Genomic DNA, 12,538 nt, shown 5'->3' on the forward strand with positions numbered 1-12,538 from the left:
TCTCTTTTCTCTCTCTTTAAGTAATTTATTTTCACCAAAGTTGCCTTAGTGCCTTGTGAGCAAAAATTACTTGTAAGGAAATAATTGTATTAGTGTTATTCCACTATTCATATTTTCAAGAGTGTGATACTCTTGAATAATTGAGTTTGGTTCTTGAGATCTACCACTCGAAAAATCTATCTTTGGTTATAGAACTAAGCTTGCAAAAGTTGTTTTGGTAGTTGAGATTATTCAATGAAATCTCTACTCGATTCGTGAGTTCATTTAGTGAAAATATATCTTTCGGTTGGGGGATAAGCCAATCTAAAATCTCCCAATTTGATGTATAAAAGGTTCATGGACATACTCTTGGGGACAAGACTACGCCAATGTTCGGTCAAGCCTGGATAGTTCTCTAGTTCCATCTCTCTAAATTTATCTCATTTTATTATTTTATTTACTTTATCATCTTATTTTCTTATTGTTGCATTTATCTTTGATTTGATGATATTGTTCCATCTCATGAATTTTGAATTTTGAGCGTGCTCATCTTGTGCTTGAAACCACTTGTCCAACATATATGTCTAGTCACTCATTTCCAAACAAAAAAGCCTTTATATTCTTATAATCAGTATAGAAAAATTATATATTTGGATCATCCTCTAATTGAACTAGAATTTCTTCTTTAATATCCATGATAAACCATATCAATATTTTCAATGGATCTTCATGAAGAGTTGGCATCTCATTTTGGATTTAGATGGATAAATAACTCTCTTTTGTGCTCGCACTATCCAAAATAACTTTTTCAGGAAGTTGGTCAACTATATTTGTACTCTGTTAAATGATTACACCTATCGATGCCAATTTTTGCATCATAGAAATAACATAAACGCACAACGCATATGTACTTTTATAAGACCACAAAATAGATGCAACACACAAAATATAATTTTAAGAGACAAGCAACAAAAATAAAATATGCACATACAACATAGCACAATTCTCACTCATGTGCTAATTTTAATTCCAACTTCTTATCATAGAACTCGTCCATATCTTTCTTTTGCAATTCTCACTCTTGTGTTAATTCTTCTTCTAATTTCTTATCGTACATCTTGTTCAACTCTTTCTTTTGTGATTCCTTCTTCTGTTCTTACCTTTCTTTAAGCTTCTTATCAACAAGCTTGTCCATCTCTTTCTTGCACAAGTCTTCACTCTTTATCGATGTTCTGAAGTATAATCTCAGGATGATGCTTTGTCTAACACCACAGACACGCACACCATGTTTATTTGTTCCAATTTCTTGTTATAATATATAATTCCATACATGTGGAACAAAGTAACCTTCACTAGCCATATCGACCTACAAACCCTACAACATGAATAAGATTTCACTACCAAAGCGATTTAAATTACAATTAATATTCTAATTGACAAAATAATCTACTTACAATCTTCTTAGCGGCTGCACATGAGGCATCTGAAGTGAACTCTCCACCTGATCTTTCACCGATCCTTTTCCATTTCTCATGGCGTGATGGTGGAGATGGAATCCAATCACGACTAGTGAGTCATCTCCCGGTTGTTGTCTTTTTTCGTTAATAATTTATTCCTCAATTTTTTTGTAACCCCATGAGACAATCTACGAGGATATTTATTTTCATTGCTTGATTGACTCCTAACCTATTATAATATAGTGGAAATATTAATTTACATGGTTGGGTCTAAAAAGTATCAATGAAATGCAAAATAAGTTTATTTTTTTAAGAAAATAAGATTACTACAAACCAATAATTCAGTAGAACTACAAGAATCAACAAACTTCTCCCAAAAATCCTTATCAAAAAAATTATATTTCATAGTTAGATGCTCAAGATCAGACCTAATCTTTCTAATGTAATCATGTGTGAGTTGTAACTTAAAGCCCCTCCAACGCTCACCAACATAAGAGATCCACTTATTTATCAACTTATTGTCACTTACTTCAATATGTAAGTATTAGTAATTAAAAAAGCATATTATCAAATCATGTAAAATAAAATTAATATTTGAAGTTCTGTCCATATGCTTTTTTTTAAATCATCTGATATTTGGATACAATCATATATTAAAATACCCATTTTGCTATGTCCAAAGAACGCCACATAACTCATAAACATGGAAACATTTTTTTCATAACAAGTCCAAGTTTTATGATCAAACTCGATCGACAAATTAACACATATGCTGTGAGCTTTTATTAATTTAGTCATCATTATAACACCTCTAATCTTTATTTTTCTTTTATTCTCATTAGAATAAATCTCATTTATATGAGTGGCGCAGATGAATGGTCTATCTATGTTCAAAACAACAACAACAACACATTAAACCTTTAGAATTTAGGCTCTTAACAACAACAACAACAACATTATGACTAACATATCTCAACAAACTCATATCAAATATCATACTTGAAGTCAAATCTACCTACATATCCTCAAATATTCAATGCAACAACAACACTAAAAATCTTTACTAAATCTTGAACAACAACAACAACATCAACACTAAACATTCAAAATATCAAAATATCAATAACATAAAATCTTTAATATCTCAATAACAACAAACCTTCAACTTAATAGTAGCAACAACAACAACAACAACACTAAACCTTCAATATCTGAATTACAACAGAACTTGAATATCACAATAAGACAAAACCTTCAATATCTCAATAACAACAACAACAATAAACATTTCACTGATCTCAACAAAACTACTAAGAAAAAACCTTTAATAACAATCTCAACAACAACAATGACAAATAAACCTCTAGGATTTAGGCATTAAAAATCAACGAGAACAACATTAAACCTAACATATCCCAATAACATTAATATTACATGCATGGTGGAGATATTTTACGTACGAGAAATGTGATGAAGAAGTCAAAGAGATAAATATCATATGAGTTTCGTCTTTCATTCTTAAAATTATCATTTGAGTTCCTCCTTCGAGTTCTTTCTTCATATTTTCTTGCTTTGTACGAGTTGGAGAGTTATTGATGAAGTTCGACCTTGTTTTTCGTAGAACTAGTTTGAAAAGATATGATGATGAAGAAATGGAGATGATACAATGGTGAACGATTTGGAGATGATGCGTGTTTAGGACTCTCGTAGTTAATGGAGATGATAAACTTGTTAGGGCTTCATGTTACTTCTCTCAGAACTGGGTGTGGTTTTCGTAAGACAAGGAAAAATTGAAGATACGTGATAAGCTAAGCTTTGTTTCTTGAATAAACCATTTCACTGCGCTTGAAAAATTCAACCGTAGTGTCCTATTTATTTATTTTAATTTGAACAAAGCGTCGGCTTTTTTAACAATTTAGAAAAACAGAAGAAAAAAACAATGCATTTCACCACAGTTGAAAATTCTAATCATAAAAAAAAAAGTAATTTAGTATAAAAAAAAATACATCATTATAATATTAAAAATAAATCACAAACTTGTTAGCATTGGGATCCAAATCCATAACCAATACAAAATTTTTCATAGTTGAAAATTTCAACCATAATAACATATAAATTACTTTTAATTTAAAAGTTAAAAAATAAATAAAATAAGGCTTCTGATTTTAAAGCATTTCGTATTCCCTTTACATTTTGCTTTTCTTAAGTTAAATTTGTCACTGATTTGGAATGGATGTTTTTGAAGAAAAAAAATCCACCGTTTAACTTTAATTTAAAATAATATATATTTTTTATTTCATTTTTATCAAGCTATATATAAGATAATTTACATTTTCAATCTATCAAATAATTTATAATTCATCAACTTCATCTTGCTCTAGTTCATTGTTTTATAGCATGTTTATTGAATTTATTTTGTTTGAGTTCCGTTGATTTAATTTTGGTCCCAATTAACTTTAGTCACCATATCATCATAAAAATGTAATAATAAAAAATAATAATAATGATAGTGGAAAGAACCTTTTACTAAATTTTGTTGTTGACTATTCCTATAAAATTTAAAATGCAAAAAGAAATTCTCAAAATTATTAATAAGAGAAAACATGGGAGGAGATGGAGTGGATCCTAATCAAAACTAGCCATTATAAAACTTGGTCAGAAAGGAATAGTGGAAATGTGATAGGCAAAGAAAAATCGTGGAAGCTTGATAAAATATTAGGAATACTGATACGGGACAACAAACCAATAATTATTTAATAATTGATTAATTTACCGCATACAAATTAATTAGTATTAATTAATATTAAATAATCTTTATTATTTTGAGTATCAAAAAATAATTGATCATCTAAGTACGAGTGCTACCCAACCTGACCTGAACCAAGCCGAGTTGAGTCGATCAGCCAGACAGACAACGACAGCGTCTGACGCGCATGTGTGATGGTTCATGGTGGCGCGTACTCACTTTTTCACAAAATTTCGTACTCCTTGGGGCACGCCCTAAGTGACCAACCTTCCATATATAAACACTACAAAGTGTGGTATCAAAAAATATTTTTCACCATTTGGGATACCAAAAAATGTTAGACTTTGTCTTGTTAATAAACACATTATTTCTAATTCATCCCCCACTTGAATTTAAAAAAGTGTTTTAGAAATAAGGTCAAATATTTCTATGATTGTGCATTAAACAAAGGTGTCTACGACTTGAACTTTTGCGTAGCAAGTAGGATTTTGATTCAACAAGAATGACACAATTGTCTTAAACAATATCTCAAACATCAAACTCGCACATAATATTTTCGTAAGGTGTATTCTAATAAGCTCATGCTTTAATGGATCTGAACGTATATCCTAGTTAAGTGAAGGCTATAGGAATTCTGCCTCGAAATTCTATAGGAATCGACCTAAGTTCCACAATCACACGAGTGAGTCTATCAAGTGTAGCTAGGTACTCCCGCATACAAAATATATATTTCATTAAGTGTTTTTATTATCTCATCCTCTTATCACTTTAAGATTCATGATTCTCTTATATATATACTAGCATGATCATCTCATATTATTCACAACTTGTTATTATCCATTAAACCTGTTTCTTGAGATCTCCCGTCTATTAGGCTGGGTTACCATCACGAACAACTCACTTCTCTATAAGCATTAGTCCCATATTCTTGGATGTATTATGAACTTTCTCTTTAGTTAATCATTTCATCAAAGGATCTTCTAAATGTTCATCCTTGTGTACATGATACAGTCTTACAACTCTTTTAGAGAAGCAACCTCTAATAGTGTTCTGATTTCTTCTTATTTGATCTCTCTTATCATTATACTGATGATTCTCAATTTTTTAATAGTTGTGGTACTATCGTTGTGGATCAACACAATTGACATAGGTTTTTCCTAATAAGGGATCTCAACTAGCAATCATCTTAATTAACTTGCTTCTGCACTAACAGTTGTTAATGCTATCATTTCAAACTTCACCGTCGATTGAGTCGAGATAATTTGTTTATTTGATTTCCAAAATATAGTTCCTCGAACTATATTGAATAAATAACTACTAGTTTCTTAGGAATCATTTGATAAGGCGTTCCAATTTTCATCATTGTATCCTTCAAATACAGTTGGAAATCTCTGATAATGTAACTGAGATTCATGGTCCTCTTAAGGTATCACACGATCTTTCAATGACTATCCAATAACTACTAGTTTCTTAGGTGCTAGGATTTGAGCTCATGACCAGACGCCACTTTTCACCACAATTGAAGGTTTCAACCATGATGAAAAGTGGCTTAAAAATGAAAATAAAAGGAAAGCGCTTAAGTGAATAGATTCAACCACGGTGGATACTTTGGTCGAGGTGAAATAATGTTATGAAAGATACTTTTTGGAGTAGTGTTGATTGTCTTTTCTTCAATATCTCATAGTGAGATATCTTATTTTTAGACATGGGAACTCTATTCGTGACATAGAAAATAGTTAATAATTTTCCCCATCAATGAAACAACGACTAATTTAATAAGAATTATATTCTTTTTTTATATTTTATTATTTATTTAAGAAAAATATGGGAGAGTCGTATCATGAACAATTTTATATTGGTTATAAAATTTATTAAATAAACTAAAGTTTCGTGGCTTGTTAATTAAGTTGTAATCAAATAACACTAACTCAAGTGTGTAGGTTGTATTTTTTTTGTCATTTTTTCGAGCACAAGATCATGTAAGAATAAAAAAATAATATAAAAATGTAGAAAATGTGATTGGAAAATATCCTATAAAAATAAATAGTTTTAAAGAAGATTGAATTAATTAATTTTTTTAATATTTTGGAGTAAAAGAAAAAAGTAAAACAAAAATAAATAAATAAAGGGACTAGGAAATATCCTATAAAATTAAATGTTATTTAAAAAATAGAAATAATTAAGATTTTTTTTATATTTCAGAGTTTGTGCGGTCAAACTTTATATAGTATATTATATATATTCTGTTTTTCTATGGTATTTTCAAACTGTATTGACTTTCTTTAAATATAAATATTTTTTTAATCAAAACTTGTTCTTATATATAAATTCCTTTTTAAATTATTAATTTCTTTTTAAATAAACATCTAATTGATACTGACTGTCTTATTATTAACCATTGAATATATGCGAAGAGTATTTTAAATACATTAATTATACTACAAAAAAATATTATTTAACAAATTAAATACAATAAATATTTATATTTAGGATCCGCTTGTTATATATTTATAAAGAAATTTCTTTATAAATTATATTATATGATATTTTTCTTAACTAAATTATTTCAATCCAATATATTTCTTCTTTTTTTTAAATGTTTTTGACAAAGTGATTATAACTTCTAGAAACTTTGTCCGCTTATATAAATACACACCAGTTGTCATCAATAGCACATAACCCTATTATCTTTCTCTCAAAAATGTCATTAAAAGCTATGATTTCAACTCTAATGTCTTTGCTATGGTTATCCATTATAGTATTCATCATCATACATGCAAAACCAATAAAATCTCAAGAAATCACAATCCCTAAAGAACTAGCTTCAAAGATTTCTCGTAACGCGCAACACTGTTTTCTTTTACCGCAATTTGTTTATCGTTCCGTTCAGAACTTTGATTTTTCCCTTCCCTTTCCGTTTTTCATTTAGCCAAAAGTAGTAGTTTCCTATATTGGGGAACTACTGCAATTTATTTAATTTAGTTTAAGTAATTGTTTCGAAGAAGCATAATCCTACCGACCTGTAGAGGACTGCTCAAGTACTTCAAGATTCGGCATATTCGATTAATCAAAGTTTCAGGTTTTTATTCAATTATTATTACTATTGCTTTATTATTAAATAATCATGTTTGCCTTATTATTAATTTGTTTATGTTCGTCTGTGTTTGCATTAATTAACATGTTCGGCTAAACTACCGGTATCGATATGTAAATAATTTAATTAGACGGGATTTAATAATAATCGGTGTAAACTTCTTTTCTCAAATAATCTTTTTGGTTGTGGTTTTTAATTTAAATTTAATTAACTTTGTCACGAGAGTGAGAAGCTATTTAATACGGTTTTGCCACGAGAGTGGGAAATTAACTAAGGTTAGAACTGACAATCGTGAGAGCGTGAGGGTCGAACTGGATAGTAAAAACTAGGCATTGATTTTAAAAACAGCGAGAGCACTTTAAAAGCAATTAGAACTTGTTTATTTTCAAAAAGTATTTTTAACTTCAAATGGGACAGCGAGAATGTACATTCTGACTTAAAATTATAGTATGAGTCAACAATCACGAGAGTGTGAGATAAAGCCTTTTAAATGAGTATTTTCTACTAAAAGATATTTGGTAATTAAAATATACACCGGTGACTTATCGAAACCCTGGCGATTAATACGTTGCATACTGATATCCCTCTGTTAATATTCTCTTAAAAACTTAATTTCCTTTAGATTTAATTTTTGTTCAACCAAACCTCTAAAAATCATCTCCTTAGCTAAACATAGTAACATCGATAGCATTAGTTTGACCATCGGTCCCTGTGGGTTCGATATCTTTTAAAACTAAAACGACTAGACTGTGCACTTGCAGTCAAGTACCCGATAGACTATATTTTATATACAGTCACGAGATATATCAGGAGTATGTATTGATTGACATCCTTCTATTTTTTTCATTCATTTTTTTCTATTTTATTTTTCTATTTTTCTTTTCTTTTTCTGCCAACTTCTAAAATATTACAAACATATTTATTCAACCCCACACAACTCCAAACAAGACTCTTCCAACCCTTTGAATAGGGTGATAACATTGTTTTTCGCTTCTCGGTTTGTAATGAGTTTAAAAAAAAGGATAATAGGCTCAAGGGGGTTTCAAACAAGGGATGATATTATTTCAAGGTTGGCTTTTTGGCTAACTGACTAAAAAAACAAAAAACAAAACTGTCTTTATCATATCAGTATGCACAAGTAATCAACAACATCAACAAGAGTCCATTCAAGTTCTAGAGACTAATAAACATGAGTGAATCACACAAGAAAGAAAGAGATGAATTTTTATGTTATCCATATAAGGCTCAAATCTCACAAGGTTAATTGATCTACCACAAATGATGTACAATTTAGAGTTTAGTCCTACCTATCATACTAAAAATGCACAGTAAATTTTTCACATCACACCACAAGACTTTAGTCAAGAGAACTAAGAAAAATACTCATAATTGTAACTCAAAAATCAAAGGAAAAATCATGCAATTTTTTTTAAGAAAGCAAACAAAAAGCAAAACAGAGAAAAACTGAAAACAAAATAAAGAAAACAAAACAAATAAATGGTTCCCTCCCCCGCACTTAAAACATACATTGTCCTCAATGAAAGAGCATACATATAAAATAAGAGTGAGAGAAAGGAAAGAACACACCCGAGGAGTCAAGGCGGATAAATGATTGCATAAGCAGCCTTTCCCAAAGAGAGCTCTTCTACAGTCTCTTCTTCCAAAGTCGGATTCTCATGGAGTAGCTTTGGGGAGTGTCCATTGACCTTGAAATTTTGATTAGTGTATTTGCCTTGTATTCCAGGATCAAAGAAGTATCTTCGATAAGTAAACGCGTTTAATGGGCACGTGAAAGTGATCTCCTTTTTCACAACATCAATAATTAAAGGATTACGGGACTGTCTCACTACTTTTGTTTCATCTTTAAGTGAGATCATATGCATACATGTGGATAGGCTAATATCATGAGTGACAGCCCAGGTTCATCCAATTCCCTTCTTATGTTTCTACTTAAGTTGAAGCTTTGATGAATAATATGAATCCTCAGGAAGTGGTTTAGGCTCTAAAGAATATGGTTGTTCAATGGATGGTATGTTTGGGGCAGTCGGGATGTCAAGAGCTTCAGCTACATAAACAACTTCGTTTACACTGTCACTCTGTAAGGCAACATCAATCTCAGCACAAACAGCACAAAGGTTAGTGTTAGTACAATTATCACATGAGTAAATATCATCAAAACTAGAAAAAGTTGGAAAATTAGCTGAAAACAAATCAGAATAAGCTTCATCAACAACTTCAGAAAGTAACTCTATTTGGAAAACATAATGCTCTTCCTCGTCAATCTTCTTATTTTTTCAGTACTCTTTGTGGGAAAAGGATTGGTGATACATATTTTTTTCAGCCTTAACAACAATAGAAGGTTCGGGTTTATTTTTAGGTGTTACGCTAACAATTTTTTTATTTTTTTTCTGGGGGTGGTTTTGTAACTTTTTCGGATCTCGAGGAAATTGCACTCACATTAGAGCCTTTTGGATTAACTACTGTTTGGGCATGTAGTTGGTTTGATCCTTGAGTTTGTTGCATGACATTCATTGAAGTGGCAAGTTGTTCAATTTGTGTTTGCAAAGTCTGAATACTATAATATGTTCGCTGCTGAAATTAGAGATTATTTACAACCATTTGCTTGACAAGTTCCTCTAGTTAAGGTTCAAAAGGTGAAGAGGTGGTTACTTGTGGTGGGTTATATGGTGGTGGTGGTGGAAGGGGTAACATCAATTGTTTCACTAAAGAGGTAAGTTCATTAATTCTGGTTTCTAGAGTCTTGTTTGAAGAAGAAACTTGAATCTCATTCATACCTTTTGCTTGGACCATAAAATTATCCCTTATTGTGAATTGTTGGTAGTTAAGTGACATGTTCCCAATCAAGGATTTGACACAATAGGATACTCAATACATAAAGCATTATAATTAACATCAGGGGCAACAAGTTCTCTCAGAGTTCTTTGGTCAGCCATGTTAAACTCAATAGAAAAAAATCAACAAACAATGAGAAAACACATAACTAATTCAGCAATGCAGCAACAAATAGAAAAATACCGACAATGTCGCTATTAAGAAAAAACAATTGAAATGCGGAAAAAGCTATTAAAATAAAAGGAAAAAAATACAAAAACACAAAAATTAATCTAATAACGTCAATAAAGAATTTTGAGAATTTTCTGAAACTACCAAAACAAAAATAAAATCATAAAAAATAGAAAAATAAGGAATTTAGGTTTTTTATGACGGCGTCCATTACTTAGTACCTAAATAGAGGCTTTCGATTCTTAATTTTTTCCTAATGAATCGACAAAGAATCGGAATAATCTGAGACGATTTTTTTTAAAACAGATTTTTTTTATCCTAAAACGCGAAAAGTGTAGAACGCAAGAAAGATAAGGCAAAAAATGATAAAACACAAACCTATGACTATAATAATGGTTAGAGTATAATAATGGTTAAACTCTACAAGAGTCCCCGACAACAACGCCAATTTGATCCACTGTCGCACACGGGTCAAAAACGAGTAATAATAATGTAGTAAAACGGAAGCGACACTCGAATATCGTATCACAAAGACTCTTGAATGTTATAACCAAACAAATGAAAAGAAGGGTTTTTTTTAAGGTTCAAAACTTAAATCGAAGATGATTAAAGGTAAAACCAAAATTGATAAATAAGCTAATTTATTGTATCGATTTCCGACTTATCATCGATTCTTATAATTTCAATTCCCTAGCGGATTCAATCCCGTTCGATTATAATGCCCACTGACAAGCACAAATTGGTATGATATGATATATGTTCCTGATTTCCGAATTAAGCAAATGGATTTAAGCAGACGCGAATTAAGCAAACGCGACTTAATCATACATGATAACGAAAAAGCTACGCTAACGTGATTATAGTTAAGGATCATACAAACAATCAAATTTAATCAAATTTTTCCTATAAGAAACAATCGAATTAAGCAAACGAAAGTAATCGAATTAAGAAAACGAGTTTATAGGAAGAATTGAAAAGAAATTGAAATTAAACTGAAATGAATAAAAACCTCAAAGTAGAATTCGAATACAGCAGATCAGCTCTTTGAGAATTAGCTCTCCATGGAATCTTCTAAGAAAAATAGTATCATCAAAATTCAGAATAGGATTCATGTAGCACTGCAAGACCTAATATAATAAAAGGGAAATTCGGGCCCTTATGGGATCCGACCCGAAAATTACAAAAATTGGTCCAAACTAACTATTTTAATTAAGTCTGGAACTTCAACGAATTATTTGGTCATTCTTAACTCCTAATCTGCTTTTGACTTCAACATGAAATTTTTATCTTTTCTTCTTAGCTTTCCAGCGCATATTATAACGCGATAATCCGACTTCTATAGCTCAAGTTATGATCTGCATAGTGACAAGGTATCAAATAATTATTTATTCTGAAAATAAAGTACGAAAATAAAATAAAGCAAAAAATAAACTTAAATCTAAAAACATAATAAAATAGTAAAATAAGTAAAATAAACTAAGGAAATGTCTAAGTACAATTATAGAAGAATATGCATCAAAATGCATTGATCAGACATTTTGGGGGGCAATTTGTTAGCTGAAAGTTTCGACGTCGGGCTGGAATTAATGAGCGAAGAATAAAGAATATCTTTGAAGACACTTTGGACTTTGACATAAAAAACATTTTCTGAGAAATCCAGTCGAAGTGATCCTTGTGTAAGAGGTAATTTTTGTGTGAGACTTAGAAATGTTTCTAAGTTTAGATTGGTAATTCGACTAAGACAACTTTAAGGTTGCGTTCGACACATATGTTTGAATTTGAATAAAAGAGGGATAACTTTATTTCGTTCTTATCCAATTTTAAAGAAAAGATGCATGGAACATTATGACGAATAGGAGACATGTCGAGTGCGACGTGTCATTAACTGGGCGAAAAGTCGTTGGTATCGGTTATTTCGACTTAGTATATATAAGGGTCTTAGTATTAGGATTTCAGGGTGTTCAATTGATGTAGAAATACTCAAAAATTACTCAAAGTATCTAGCGTATTGAGAAAAGCGTCATTGAGAATGTACGTTTGATAATACCATTTCTTACATATCAATTAAAGTTTATTTATATTTTTTCCAGAATTTATCTTCCATTGCAAGTCATTTTTCAAGCGCCTTTATTATACTTTTTTTTACATTCTGCAATTTATCTCTTTAAAACCTTTTAAATGAACAATCTTCATACATGAATATTTTCAAAGTGTTCATCATTTTCCAAATACAATTTC

Source organism: Lathyrus oleraceus, chromosome 1, assembly GCF_024323335.1.
Source record: "Lathyrus oleraceus cultivar Zhongwan6 chromosome 1, CAAS_Psat_ZW6_1.0, whole genome shotgun sequence".
Lineage (NCBI taxonomy): Eukaryota > Viridiplantae > Streptophyta > Magnoliopsida > Fabales > Fabaceae > Lathyrus > Lathyrus oleraceus.